Source organism: Kryptolebias marmoratus, linkage group LG3, assembly GCF_001649575.2.
Source record: "Kryptolebias marmoratus isolate JLee-2015 linkage group LG3, ASM164957v2, whole genome shotgun sequence".
Lineage (NCBI taxonomy): Eukaryota > Metazoa > Chordata > Actinopteri > Cyprinodontiformes > Rivulidae > Kryptolebias > Kryptolebias marmoratus.
The window spans coordinates 24571453-24584706 of NC_051432.1; the positions used below are offsets into that span (position 1 = coordinate 24571453).

At 38.8% G+C, this 13254-nt stretch overlaps 1 protein-coding gene and 1 long non-coding RNA gene across 2 annotated transcripts in view; one reads left to right on the forward strand and one right to left on the reverse strand.

Moving 5' to 3' along the window:
• The window catches only part of xylt1 (xylosyltransferase I), an 89637-nt gene that overhangs the window by 26421 nt on the left and 49962 nt on the right, over positions 1-13254 (forward strand). The window lies entirely within an intron of this gene.
• LOC112450539 lies at positions 10769-11176 on the reverse strand. Its single transcript, XR_003039187.2, has 2 exons — positions 10851-11176; positions 10769-10808 (listed from the first exon to the last, which is right to left on the reverse strand). It is a non-coding gene; the product is annotated as an uncharacterized LOC112450539 (long non-coding RNA).

Consider the following 13254-nt stretch of genomic DNA (forward strand, 5'->3'; position numbering starts at 1 on the left):
CATGTAGTGTTTGATCAGAAGGCAACTACTTCACCGCTGGGCTCCAAAACAACAACCAGCAGGTTATTTGTTTCACTTTTTTTCTTTACTGTTCCTCCCAAGCTGTCATATGATCTCCTTTCGTCATGATTTGTCCAGAACTCAAATCACCTGTGGATTGTTCTGTGTGGCGCTCCAATCTTCTGTGCAGCGTCTTGCAGCAGCGGCAGGTCTGGGCTAGTGGTTACTGGTGATAGATAGGGTTGCAATGGCCGTGGGGCTACATTTCACTTAAGCTGTCACAGGTGTAATAAAGACCAGATTTCAGTGTGAAGCAGCAGCAATGTGTGAGTCTGAAAGAGCGAATCGCATAGCAAACATAGTAGTTCATATGAGAAGGTCGGACTGACTTCTGTGGTTTCTGCTGGCCTGCTTCCATCCACTTGTTGCTCGTCATATTAGTTACAACAAATGAATCATGGTGACAACAATGTCAATGAATGAGACAAGTGAAATGACACACAGATGGATCTTAGTGTCACAATTACCATCTTTTTATGGAACAAATATAAACCGGTATCTGGTTTGACCCAAAAGCTGAATGCTGCAGGGTTTCCATGTAATTTTCTATGAATTAAAACAAAACTCCAGTGTGATTACAAGGTTTTATAACATTCGGTTTGTTATTTACAGGTTTTAAGCTTTTTTAGTTGTTTGACATTTTGTGGTTTTGAATAATTTACAAAATGATTAGTCTCACTAGAATTACAGGAAAAGGACCATTAAACAAAATAAAAATCTAAATAGCGTACGAAAAAAAGGGTAATTTTGCATTATTCATTATGCACCAGCGTGAATTCCTATTAGGTATTCCAACAGAAAGAGACTGAATCACCTCATCAGAGTTCTCATCTAACACTATCAGCAGCAACACTGCAGACTGGAATGTGAGTTGAAACAAACAGATTTTCCAGCCTTCTGTATTTTCCTACCAGCAGTTATCATATGAAATATATCCTGTTGTAATGTAACCTGGCATAACTGGTTTTATTCTTATGTTTTGGGCACTTTTTTCTTGTTAAACAAGGAGAAAAGAATAATAAAATCTGACAAATTACAAATATGCTTCCAAAATGTTTAAAAGTATACAGATACAGTAACAAGTTTATGAGGCTGTTCAAACCTGCCGTCTGTATCAATCTTGGGTGATTTGATTGAAAGTGGACAACTCTGATTTGTAGTGTTCACATCTAGCACTAAATGCAAACCTGAAGGTTGTGTAAAAATTACATACATCCAGACATCTGAGCTACATTTTTATTTGGACATTAATGTGGTTTGGAGCCATTTGAGAAGCATTTTTATTGCGTTATCTCATTATATGCTAAATTACCTAACTGTCAGAGCAAAGACCAAAGATTTCACCCCATAAACCTCCACAGTGTGCTGACAGCTGTCAGCTGTTTTTATTTACACAACTCCATTGTGCGCATTACATCTGCACTGTGTTTAACTTAGTTCCTATAATGCGACATAACGCTGCCCAAACTGTTCTCCTGTAGTTTATAAAGCACATTTTACTCTACGGTGACCACCGCGGGTCCAATGTGCTCTAAAATCAATCAGAACAAACAATAAACTGAATAGAAACTCACCTGTACACCTGTATCCACTTTAATTAATAAATTCTTAACAAAATGAACATTTTTATTAAGAAGGATTCTGAAAAATAGTTCATAAAAACTTTTAGCTGAAAAAAAACAAAAACATAAAAGGCTGTATATTCAGAATATTCCCAAGAATGGCTGTTTATGGTTAATTAGTTAGCAGTTGAACCAGTTCAGTAGGCGGTCCTATTTCTTGGCTCAGGACAGATTGTGTCCAGACTACCAAGCGTATCGAACCAAATGGATAAAAAGGGCCCAATGTGAAAGCATTTTCTGTTCCCATTAAGGCCATTGCACATGTATTTAGGACTTTTTGAATGCAACCCAATAGCTAAGGACACACTGAAGTATCAGAGCTAAACTGGGCCAAAAACACGACCATTTAGAAACCATCCTTCATAGTAACAGATTTGCTTTGCATTTGTTTGACTGTTGTAGTTTTGCGTTTTATCATCGCTGAAATTCAACCAATCATATTAGCAAACATCTGTTTCTCTGTAACAGCTGGTAAAAATGTACCTGCTTGTGATAGTGGTTCTGCTAATTTTGCCAGTCCTGCTAACTTACAAGAAAATATTGTCAAAAATGTTAAGTGGGAGACATCACAAAATCATTGTAAAAGCTGGTAGGACACTAGAAAATTAGAAGTATATTAAAGATCATTTTTACTTTCAGTTATCTATATAATGGCAAAGACACTGTATGTGCAGCTTCAGATAAACTTTAGACTGTATAAAACTAAAACTATCTACAAAAGGATTTATCACACAAATTTAGGACGGAATGTTAAAGCCAATAAAAGTTGTTTTTGATAATACAGTTTGATGTAAAATCCTGCTCTTGAAGACAGCGCTTTCAAGCTGCGCGACCACCTTTTAAGGCCAAAAAATGAAAAATGTTTACCAAAAACCGCAGCTTCTCTGCTTCAAGGACCATTACCTTAGCTGCTGATAAAAACATAATAAGACAGAACAAAGCAGGAAAAAACAAAATGCCTGTTAGATGTGGCACAGCAGTGAGGAGCCGAGATTTATGACTTTCTATACTTTTATAATCTTGTAACATGCTGGGATATATTCACAGTTGTAGTCATAGTGAGCCTCTCTTCATGTTATTTATTTCAATGAAGCTCAATATTGTTTGATTAAAGATGTTATTGTGTAGCAGAGTTCAGAAAGTTTCTGTACTTCTGCTTTATCTATTCTAGCAAGTGTTTTTTTTTTGTATTTTACCTCCATAACCATAGGTTCTTTTCTTCTCCTATATGTCTCTGTCTCATTTGTCTGGTTTTTCACTTTCCCTCCTGCTTTTTTCACGCTCCTGCTTAATTTCACGCCGTAGCCCTGTTGCCTCAGCAGTTCTCCCACTTTTGTGTCTCCGGCTCCCAGTGTATGTGAGTGTCTGTGCGTGTCTGTCTGTGTGTTTCTTTTCCCGGTGACATTTCTGTGCCAGGTGTGACAAATGGCAGGCAGAGAGGAAACATTTATTCCCTGTGGTGATCTTAATTAGCCTATCAGCTAAGCCTTGGCACCAGCTTGTTTTGAAAGCCACACACACGCACACACCAACATGCACATACATTTATCCTCGAGTAAGAATCCACCAACAAGTGCACATGCAGGCATACACACACAACAGACGAATCAGTTCGGTGCATGAGTCCCACAGATAATTGGATAGTACAATGAAATGATGTCTAAATCCTTATTTTTCCTCTTCAGTTTCATATCCAGAGGGACTCAGTTGTATCCAACCTCATCTTTTTGCTATTAAAAGGTTAAATCATTTACAAATTACAGCTCTCTTCCAGTAATTAGCATATGGTGGGGGTGTAGAGGGCATACAGGGCCAGCAGGCGAGACAGGAAGAGAGACAGTGAAGAAAAAGCGAGTGTACTGCATCTCTGCAGGATGAGATTTTTCAAACAGACTATCACGACCAGCGCAGCTCACATATCCATCTGTGTGAATCATTGTGTGCATGTGTGTAAACATCTGTCCTGTTCTTTGTACCAATGTCATGCCAAACTGCACATCTGCAGCTGTGGGATGGAGGTAGGGGGTTGATGATGGAGTTCTGGTAACCAGTAACCCCGCAGCCAAACAAGATGGCTGGAACACACCACTGCTAATTGTGCACACACAGTAATACAAACACACACACACACATAATAAACACAAGATCATAAATGTGCTTTCAGCTGAATTAGTAGTATCTGAGGGCTTGCCTTTGTCTCTTTTTTCCTCAGTCTATGGACAAATTATGGACATTATTGGCTCCAAAAGAGACTCCCTGTCTGCCTCCATCTATTTTTCTTTCCCGCTGATCCGAGGCTTTGGCATGTCCCACTGCACCCCCGCTGTGAAGAAGGAAATGAGAGCCAAAAATGCTGCTGATGTGTCTTCCTGCAAAGCGCCAGGTTTTTAGACTTTGATGCCAACCAGGTGGTGGTGGTGGGGGGTGGGGGGGTATTAAGGTGCTCTTTAATGGTAGAAAAGAGAGGAGGTGAACGCTGTAATCTGACCAGATTGTGTTGCAACTTGTTTTGGGTGTGGCCTGGTCAGGCAGCCCTGCTGGCAACAAATGGCTTTTGATGTCAGGTTTAAAAGGTTTAGGTGGGGGGTTTTTGAGTGGGGGGAAGAGGAGAATTCCATGCTGTTTTGAGGTGGGAATAATATTGAAAGGTCCACTATGAGAAACAAAACACAGTTGTTCTTTTTCAGCACTTACAGCACAAATACTGCAGTGTATTTTATTGACGCCTGCTGCCTACAGGCAGTAGGTGAACAATAATGTTTTGGCCTGTGTGTGCATGTGTTTGTGTGTCTGTTTATTACAAAAATATCTCATGAACTACAAGTTTTAATGAAACTTTCAGCAAGTCACAAGTGATTACTTTTAGAGTCAACCTGACTGAAGATGGCTGCCGCAGCTAACTGACCTTAAAACACACAAAACAATAAAAATAAGTCCATTAAAGCTGTTCTTATGGAGTATATTTGGAGTATAAAATGGAGTAGTGTCGTGGCTGATAGTCCTGTAGCCTTGTTCATCAGTGAGAGATTAGTGTCCAAATCATTTGTAAACTGTGTGAAATAGATGGAGATGAGAGGAGACAAAGTCTTAATAACAGAGTCGTGAATTAAAACCAAGCTGTGTGCATGTGGTTAGTCCATCTATTAATTTACTATCCTTCTTTGTTCCTGCAAAGGATTAGGACAGGAGGGGGAAACCCTGGAAAGGGATTCAATCAAAGAAGCAGCCAACCATTCTTTCTTACGCTGGCTGTTTAGATTCACACACTCACACACAGAAATAGCCGTGCTTTTTTTGGGAGTTTTACAGGGGCATCTTGAGAAAACCCACAGAGACAAAAGAGGAACATGCCAACTCCACACAGAAAAAGAGCAGAAACCATACATACAAGTCCATTTTCTAAACTCAACATTTAGCCTTGGCCATCTTGTTTTTGTTTCCTGAAGTGATTTCTCATTAAATGGATCTGTGCAAAAAAAAAGGACTCACCTGTCATACACATGTCCATAACTTTACCTCTTAATATATTTTCTACAGATGAATGATTGTAAAATTTGATTTTTGCACAGCAGTCATACAACGGGATTAGTCACAGACATCGAAACTGTTTAATTTGTCTGACTGTCATCAGTTTTATTTCTGCTAAAGGTCTGTGAGGATTCACTTCCACAACCAGACGGGACCACTAAAAGGAAGTGTAGTTGTAAGCACATTAGCTTTTTTTTCTGCCTGGTTTGTTCTCACGACCTTCTTCCTTAGACGCAGTCACGCTCACCACAAAATAAAATAAGTCACATTATATATACACAGTTACAGTAAAAGAAAACTGAAACATTTTTTACAAAAGGATTTTTTTTAATATCGGATTTATTTTTGGTTTGTAAAGCAGCTGATGTCTCTTTTCTGCCTGAGAACCTGTTCTGGACTGTTGGCTTCAATCATTTGGAAGTTTTAATGATCTGGATGTCAAAGCAAAAGATCTTATCAGCCATCTGTGCTCTTGTTATTGCTTATAGCTGAGGTGCTTAACTCTTCACCTTCACTTTCTCCCCTGAAAACTGCTTTCCCTCTTTTCCTCTGATCTCTATCTTCCTGTCATTCCTTTGGATAGATAACTCTCTAGACGTTGGTGACTTTAGGAAAGTTTTAAATCACATCTCTCAGAAACTCTAGATTGTTTTGAGAGTTTACTTTTTGTCATTTCGGGGGTAACCGTTCAGCCGTATTACACCACAGCCATGCTTTTTTTTTCTGTATCACAGCTGTTTGGAAACAACTCATTAGTCGTGTGTGTTTGTTGTGCAAATGCAAATCTGACCACATGATGTGACTTCCAAATGAATTGATTATAATCATTTGGAAAATTATATTCAAGACAAATGTTTAACTGCACAGCATACCAAATGCATTAAGCAAATGTAAATGCAACAACTCAACCATTCAGAATTCTAAAAAAAAAAAAAAAAAAGCCATTTTGAGAGTTTTTCTGCTTCAGTAAACATTTTTGCTTCACCCTGATAGATTTTCACCCTCAATTTTCTCAGCAGATACAGTACCTAACCAACATCTTCCTTCTCGTGCTACTTACGATTCACACAACACCGCCTCATCTGTTTCTGTCTGGTAAAGAAGTCATTATTGGTTTGTGACCTGAATCAAAAATATCCCATCAGTAAATATTTTATATCCTCAAGTGGTGCTGATATTAGCTGGGCTGTAATGCAGTGTTTCACAAACAACGACCAGTACAACCATATTGTGTTCTCCTAATGAAAGAGGACATTTTCTCCTTTGGAGTCTAAATTAGTACTTTTAGATACCATCTACAATTAGCATGTAGATCCCGTTACATATTTAAAATTGCTCATGTGTATTTTTACTGTATCAGTTTAGGTCTTGTCCACATGGAAACACAGTTTTTCCAAAGTTGAACTTTTTATTTGTCATTTCTAAAAATATCCTTGTGAATAAAGCAACAATTCAAGAAATGTTTTCATTAAAAACAAGCAGTTTTGAATATTTGGAGTCTAGTTAAAACGAGCTAATTTGAAGCAATAATGCATCCCTCTCAGTGTTTTTTGGAGTTAGACGGGACCAGAGAGCGGGACGAGACCGAACCTTTGCTGTGATATGAGTGTTTTTAAATGATTATGGTTTGGTTTTCTACAAAAATGCAAAAAGAAAAAAGAAAAACCCACAAAAGTGGAATTTAAAGATTTTCTCACTGTGGAACCTGTTTCTAAAAAATACTATTTTGACGCCCCTAAAATGCCATTTCTGTGTGGACACAAGGCTGAAACAAGAAAAACTTCTGAGTATTCACAAAAACTATTCCAATTTGGACGACCTCTTAACAAAAATAAACTGCACTAACTACCACAAAACACTATGTAGGAAAAAGTGATTTTTTTATTTAAAAAAATGTAAATAGTTTGGGATGAAAAGCTTAAGAAATCACCAAAGTAATAATATTTCATCCTTAGAATAACATTATAGCATAAGCCAAATTAAACCACAATTCATTTCATACAAGTCAAAAACATGGATGTCTGTAATTTTATTACAATCCAATAAAAAGGTATTCCATCAACTTAAAAACTGATTCTGCCTTCCATAGATCTGTATCATGGCTAAATGTGTTCAGAAATATCTATATTTTAAAAAATAATACATTTAGAACATTGTAAAGCCTTTGTAAACAAAAGTCCTTGTTACTTCTGCACTTCTTTTGCCATCTTCTCTATAGCTGAACAGATTGATAAAATGGGTCAAACTTGACGCCAAACGACATTTTTGACTTCTCCTCATCACTTAAGTTACACAATAATGTGCTTCTGGAGGCTTTGTCCACAGATTGTATTGTGGAAGTGAAACCACAATGTGTCTTTGTAATAAATTTGCACCTCATGCATTCAAACACAAACACACAATACAGTTCGGAACCAGGGATGAATAAAATGAGCATAAAAATCCTTTTTTTCTAACATTAAAAACCTAACCCTCCCTTAAGTCGGGGTCACACAGGGGTCTTGCTGATGCCTGACCTCTCAGCTAAGACTCAACACATCATACCTTTATGTCTTCCCCACTGCGCAGTTCATTCAAACAGAAAGGGATACCCCACCCCCAACACTCTTCTTGCTTCTTTAACGTCTTTCTTCTTCTTGTAATCGCTCTCACGGCCCCCTCCCTCTTTTTTACTGGGTTATTCTTATCCACTTGTCTGTTTGGGGCCTGTGTAAAATGTTTGTGAAGGGCCGTTCGTCTCTGGCACCCACATCACACCGCTTTTTGCACCCCTATAGAACCTCCTCTAAGTGGGGCCTCAATGCATAGAGACCCTGTGTTGCAGCTCCATTCAGCGGGGGCCCATGATGTCACATGGAAATTGTCGTCATCCCCTCGCTCACACACTGACGCAGCCCCTCCCCCGCTCCCTTTTCTTCTCATCGCCGTGGTGAATAGAATTGCATGGCTGTGCAGTTCAATCACTGTCAAGTGCAAAGAAAAGGGGTCTCTTGTGCAAAATTTCATGATTCACAATTGATTAAATGAGGGTGTCATTTCATGGCTGAAAAGAGAGGTGTGTGGCAGGAGGAGTAAAACTTTTTCATGCCCTTGCAAAATGCGTCTCAGATATCGCCTGATCGGCCCCTTTCAGAGCTGGAGATGAAAAGTTCTGAGGTTTATTCAATAAGGGAAATAAGAGGACGCTATAAGAGAGGGACGAGCGTGAAGAGACAGAGCAGGAGAATATCCAGTATCTTCTCATGGCTTAGCAAACGGCTTTCATGCTCTTGAGAGATAAAGTTCTGATAAACTGTTTGTAAGACGCGTGATTTAGATTCCTGTTGTCGTCTGGAAATTCCCAGAGTTCACCCAGCGGGAAATCAGTGAAGGACTGCGGACAGAAAGCTGTTTGAAGATGATTTTGAAGGATTGAGTGGCGTATTTTGTTCTCATTCCTCTGCAAAAGGAATATCAAAAAAAATATTTCTGCACGGAACTGGAAACATTGTTCTGTTTTATCTTTTATCTGAGAGTGTAAAGAGGAACTTCAAGAAACTTTTAAACCAGAAACAGCAACAAACTGAATCTGACTCACATTTCAGTGATAGAGTTTAATCTTTATGGCTAACGAGTTTTGTCCTTCTAAACTAAATATGTTGCCACAATGAATTTTTAACTGGTAAAAAAAAACTGAAAATGTCCTTAATTCAACTGAGAAGTTTTTGATAGTAATGTAGCAGATACTCGTCATATGTGGTTAAATCATCTAATTTGTGTTCTTGACATAAGGTGGAGGTAAAGACTCAAAGCAGAGGAGCAGAGTAACAAGAAATTTTACTATTAAAGGTAATAGTAAAATTTTGGTAGCAAAAAACTCAACACTGGAAAAACACAAGGACCAGGAGACCAAAATAAAACCCTAAAATCCCCCGAGAGGCACCAGTTGGATCTGACAAAGAGTGACCGTGAGCAGGGAGTGTAAATGCTGGGAGGAGTGATTACTGAGTGTGAGCAGGTGAGCAGAAGGAGCATACGGAGCAGGTGTGACCGATGACCTGAAGCTAAGGATGACCAATAAAACAGACAGGAAACGAACAGAAAACATGCTGATCACGGGGACATGTCCAGATTTGACAAAAAAGAAAAGAAAGGCTTGATAAATAACTAGAAACACAACAATTAGGAATAAACTCCAACTACAAAACAAACACAAAAATCCCAGGATCGTGACAGCACTGAGGGGGATCTGGTGTCTTTTTAACCCAGGTATTTAGCACTAAAAATGAAGCCCACTTTTAACTTGCTCAGTCAAATACCTGGTCTAAGAACCGCCGACCAAAGCAAAAACAGTCTTTGAGATTCCCTTTAGGACAGGAAAGCTTTCTGGATTTGTGATTAGCAGACACATTCAAATTAATTAAAATTTCCTATTCAACATTTTAAGGAACTTAAACTTATTTTAAGTAATTTGTTTTTGTTTGTTTATGAGTCATTGCTGGTCATAAGTGTGTACACAAGGCCTCAACATGATTTCCTGTCTTCATCTTCTCATATGCTCCATTGGGATCTTGCCATCACAAACAGGCTTGTATTTATAATCTTTTTGGGTCATCTGCCCCACAGCATTTGATTCAGGGGTCTACGGGGACACTCCAGCCTAATAGGTGGTGTTAACGCGCTGGTTTGTCAACTAAAGAAAAGAAAAAGAACGCATAGCATGAGATTACAGATGTTATTTTCAAGGATTGATCAAAATGATGAGGATCTTAGTCTAAAAATCTGGCAATTTGCATTCCTAGAAGGAATGCTAGGCCCTCAATTTCCTTCATATTTTCTTTGAAAAATCAAGGTATCTACAGGCTAAACTGTAAAATCAATGAAACACTCTTTGAAAAGGTGAATATATTGTATTTTATCCTGAACATCAGAAGGTTAAGCTGTTGTTACAGGTTATTAAGCTTTTGTTCTTTAGTATTAAAGCATGTTGGCTGTGTGTTAAAAAGTGAAAGATGACGGTCACGGTTCTTTTGTATGGTTTTCTTCTCTGTACATAACCACTGATGCACCCACAACACCGAACTTTATGCTACGCCTGAATTGTGGCTTCTGCAGCCTCCACAGCAGAGAAACCATTAATTACTCCCCAGTCACAGGCTCATATGTGGACCTCCACACATGGGCACAGTCACACACCAGCGTGTCACAAGATAAATGTACATACAGTCCTGGTGTGTGTGTGTGCGTTCAGTAATCTATTCAGACTGCTGGGACGCCAAATTTTAAAGGAAGAAAGCAAACCCAATATTGCCCCATCTTTTTTTCCAGGGGAATTTTAGTTTTAACATTATTGCCAGAGGGGCTTTTCCTGTTGCTGATCCACACCCTGAACAGATCTTTACGGCGTTCTGAAGGTCGCCTTCTAACTTTATTCACACTCGATCTAATTTAGGAGGAAAGTTCCAGAAAAAGAATAATGTTTACATCAGTGCTGTCAGGATTCGTAAATATTCTAAAATGAGCAGCTCGGCGTCAGACAGACACGGGAGACCAAGATAATAGGAAGTGAGTTTATTTTACAGTGAATCGGGAGCAGGAATAATTACAGGAACCAGGAACCTGGAAGCAGAGGACGTGGTAAGTATTTCNGGGAGGCCTTACTGTGCGAAGGATGATCCACGGCACGGAGGTGAGTCCAAAGGTAGGTATTTTCCAGTAACAGGTTGGCAGATTCTCCAGGAGGCAGTAGGTAAGTATCCCTCACGAGGCAGGCAGACAGGCACAGGCAAACAGATAGGCAACTTATCTCCGAGGCAGGTGTCCACAGCAGACCAGACTGGGTCCACGCAGGTTAGGTAGTCCACAGAGGCAAAACAATGCTCCAGCGCTGGTCTGGTTCCCACCACGGCCTTAAGTACCAGCTGCCTTCTGATGAGCCTGATCTGCCACAGGTGTAGAGGGAGTGACGAGGAGCTGCCAATCAGCGGTCGAGACGGCCCACCAGGAAGTATCAAAAATACTAAACCTCCAGAATCACCACAAGTGCAAATTTTACAGATTTTCTTGTGTTTCCTCTGCAGCGGTCACTTCAGTTCATTTCCACCACAGTGAGCAGAATCTAATTAAATTACGCCCATTAAGTGAATCATTTGCATTTCAAGCATTTATCTGAAGCTTTTATCCGGAGTGACACACACTAAGTGCAAAAGATGAATTAGCTTGAATTCCCAGATTTCATATGTCCTAAACAGCCAAGAGCAAAGATTTTAATGGTTCAGACTTTGAGCCTAGAATACAAATGTGCAGTAATATATGGAGTGTTTTGTGACCAGAACACAAAAGACTGTTTTTTTGTGCTACAAGAGGAACATAATTAAACACAACAATGGTGAAATCAAACAACCAGTGTTGAATGTGGAGTTTGGCCAAAAACAAATGTTTGTTGATGTGCCTTGCAAAGAGGAATGTCCCCTAAAATTGTTAGTATATGATATAAATTTACTCTCTAAGTGTGTTTTTCATTTTAGCAGGATGGTTTTGTCATTCTGCAGCAAAAAATTTTTGGTTACCTCACAAAAATCAGATGATTCACTTGATACACATAAAATGACATGTTTACAGGAACACTTTGGCACTGGTCTCCTCTTTATAAAATCCTGAAGCCTGCAGATCAGGAGCTTACCTTTGTAGAAAGACTGAAAGGTGGGAAAATACTGCACAATGCTGAACAACATCTTTAATCAACATTACAAAAGTGAAAAAAGTTTTAGTGTTTTATTTGTGTAAACTGTGACAGATTATTCTCCTGCCTTGGGGATATTTAGGGGGAGAGTTAATGCAACCATTTATTCATCACAAGATGACTAATGTATTTTATTTTTAACTGATCACATATTAATGAGTTTATTAATTAGTTATCAGCCAGTACAACAACACGTCACGATGTAGTGCTAAATGAAAAACGAAGGCTTATTACTGAAACGAATAGATTGGTTGAATTGAACCTTATGTTGAGAATTGAATAGATTTGTAGCTGTTTTGGTTAAAATTTATTAAAAATAACATTTTGCAGAATCTCAGGTGAAACTGTTTGTGTCTGTGACCAAAATAAATCATGAACCAACTGGCTAAATTGTCATGAAACTTGCAAAAAATAATCACTGAATGTTTGTTTCCAACTGATTAAGCTTTGGAGTCGACTCAGTTCAAGATGGCAGCCACTGCCAACTTACCTTAAAAGCATGAAAATGACTATAATGACTATATAAGTCAGTTTTACAGATATTGACCTAAAATTTGATGTGGTAGTAGCTGAGAGTCGTTCACAACACATCCTCTGAACATGACATCCTGCGATATCACATGAGATTGTGCATAATGTCATTTTCATGGTTTCACCAAAACTGCTATATTTCTAAACATGAGATGGTCTTTGTCTAAAACTCTGGCGGGTGATAAGCATTTCACTGTGCCTTTAATCATACCTGTGATCCCAGAGTACAGTTTGGACAATGCTGCATTGGTTCTGGCATCATCGGCAAAGATGCGGTAAGAAAAGCATAAATTATTTAAGACCCGTGTGCATCTGGAGGGGGGGAGGAGACCTTTGCAAGAGATTGCAATAACCTGTAAGTTTTGCAACAGAATGTAAATATTTAAAGGGAAGAAACTTTAATTTGAATTCCACTTTCGCCTTTTAAAAAACAAGCTCTTCAGAGAGTTTCCCAAAGTTATTGTCTTTATATATGTCTGTTTGAGGTTAGCCTTTTATGCTGATTTGCAACCATTATTATTTAAGGAACTGAAACTCGTGTTCGTGGAAATGAGTGCAGAGCTTCGGGCTTTTTGTTATCCCGTAAAAATCTGTGACAGCAAATACAGTCTGTCAAACCGTGCAAATGCAACACAAGAATCAGGAAGAAGTAGGAATTCGACATCAGTTTGTGATTTCACCTTTGCCCTCTGGTCTTAGTAAATACCCAAGATTCTTGTCTCTGTAAGACTTTAATCTTTGGTTTTAACCAGAAGTAACAGATTACAATCATTTGTCGGTTTATCTAGACTC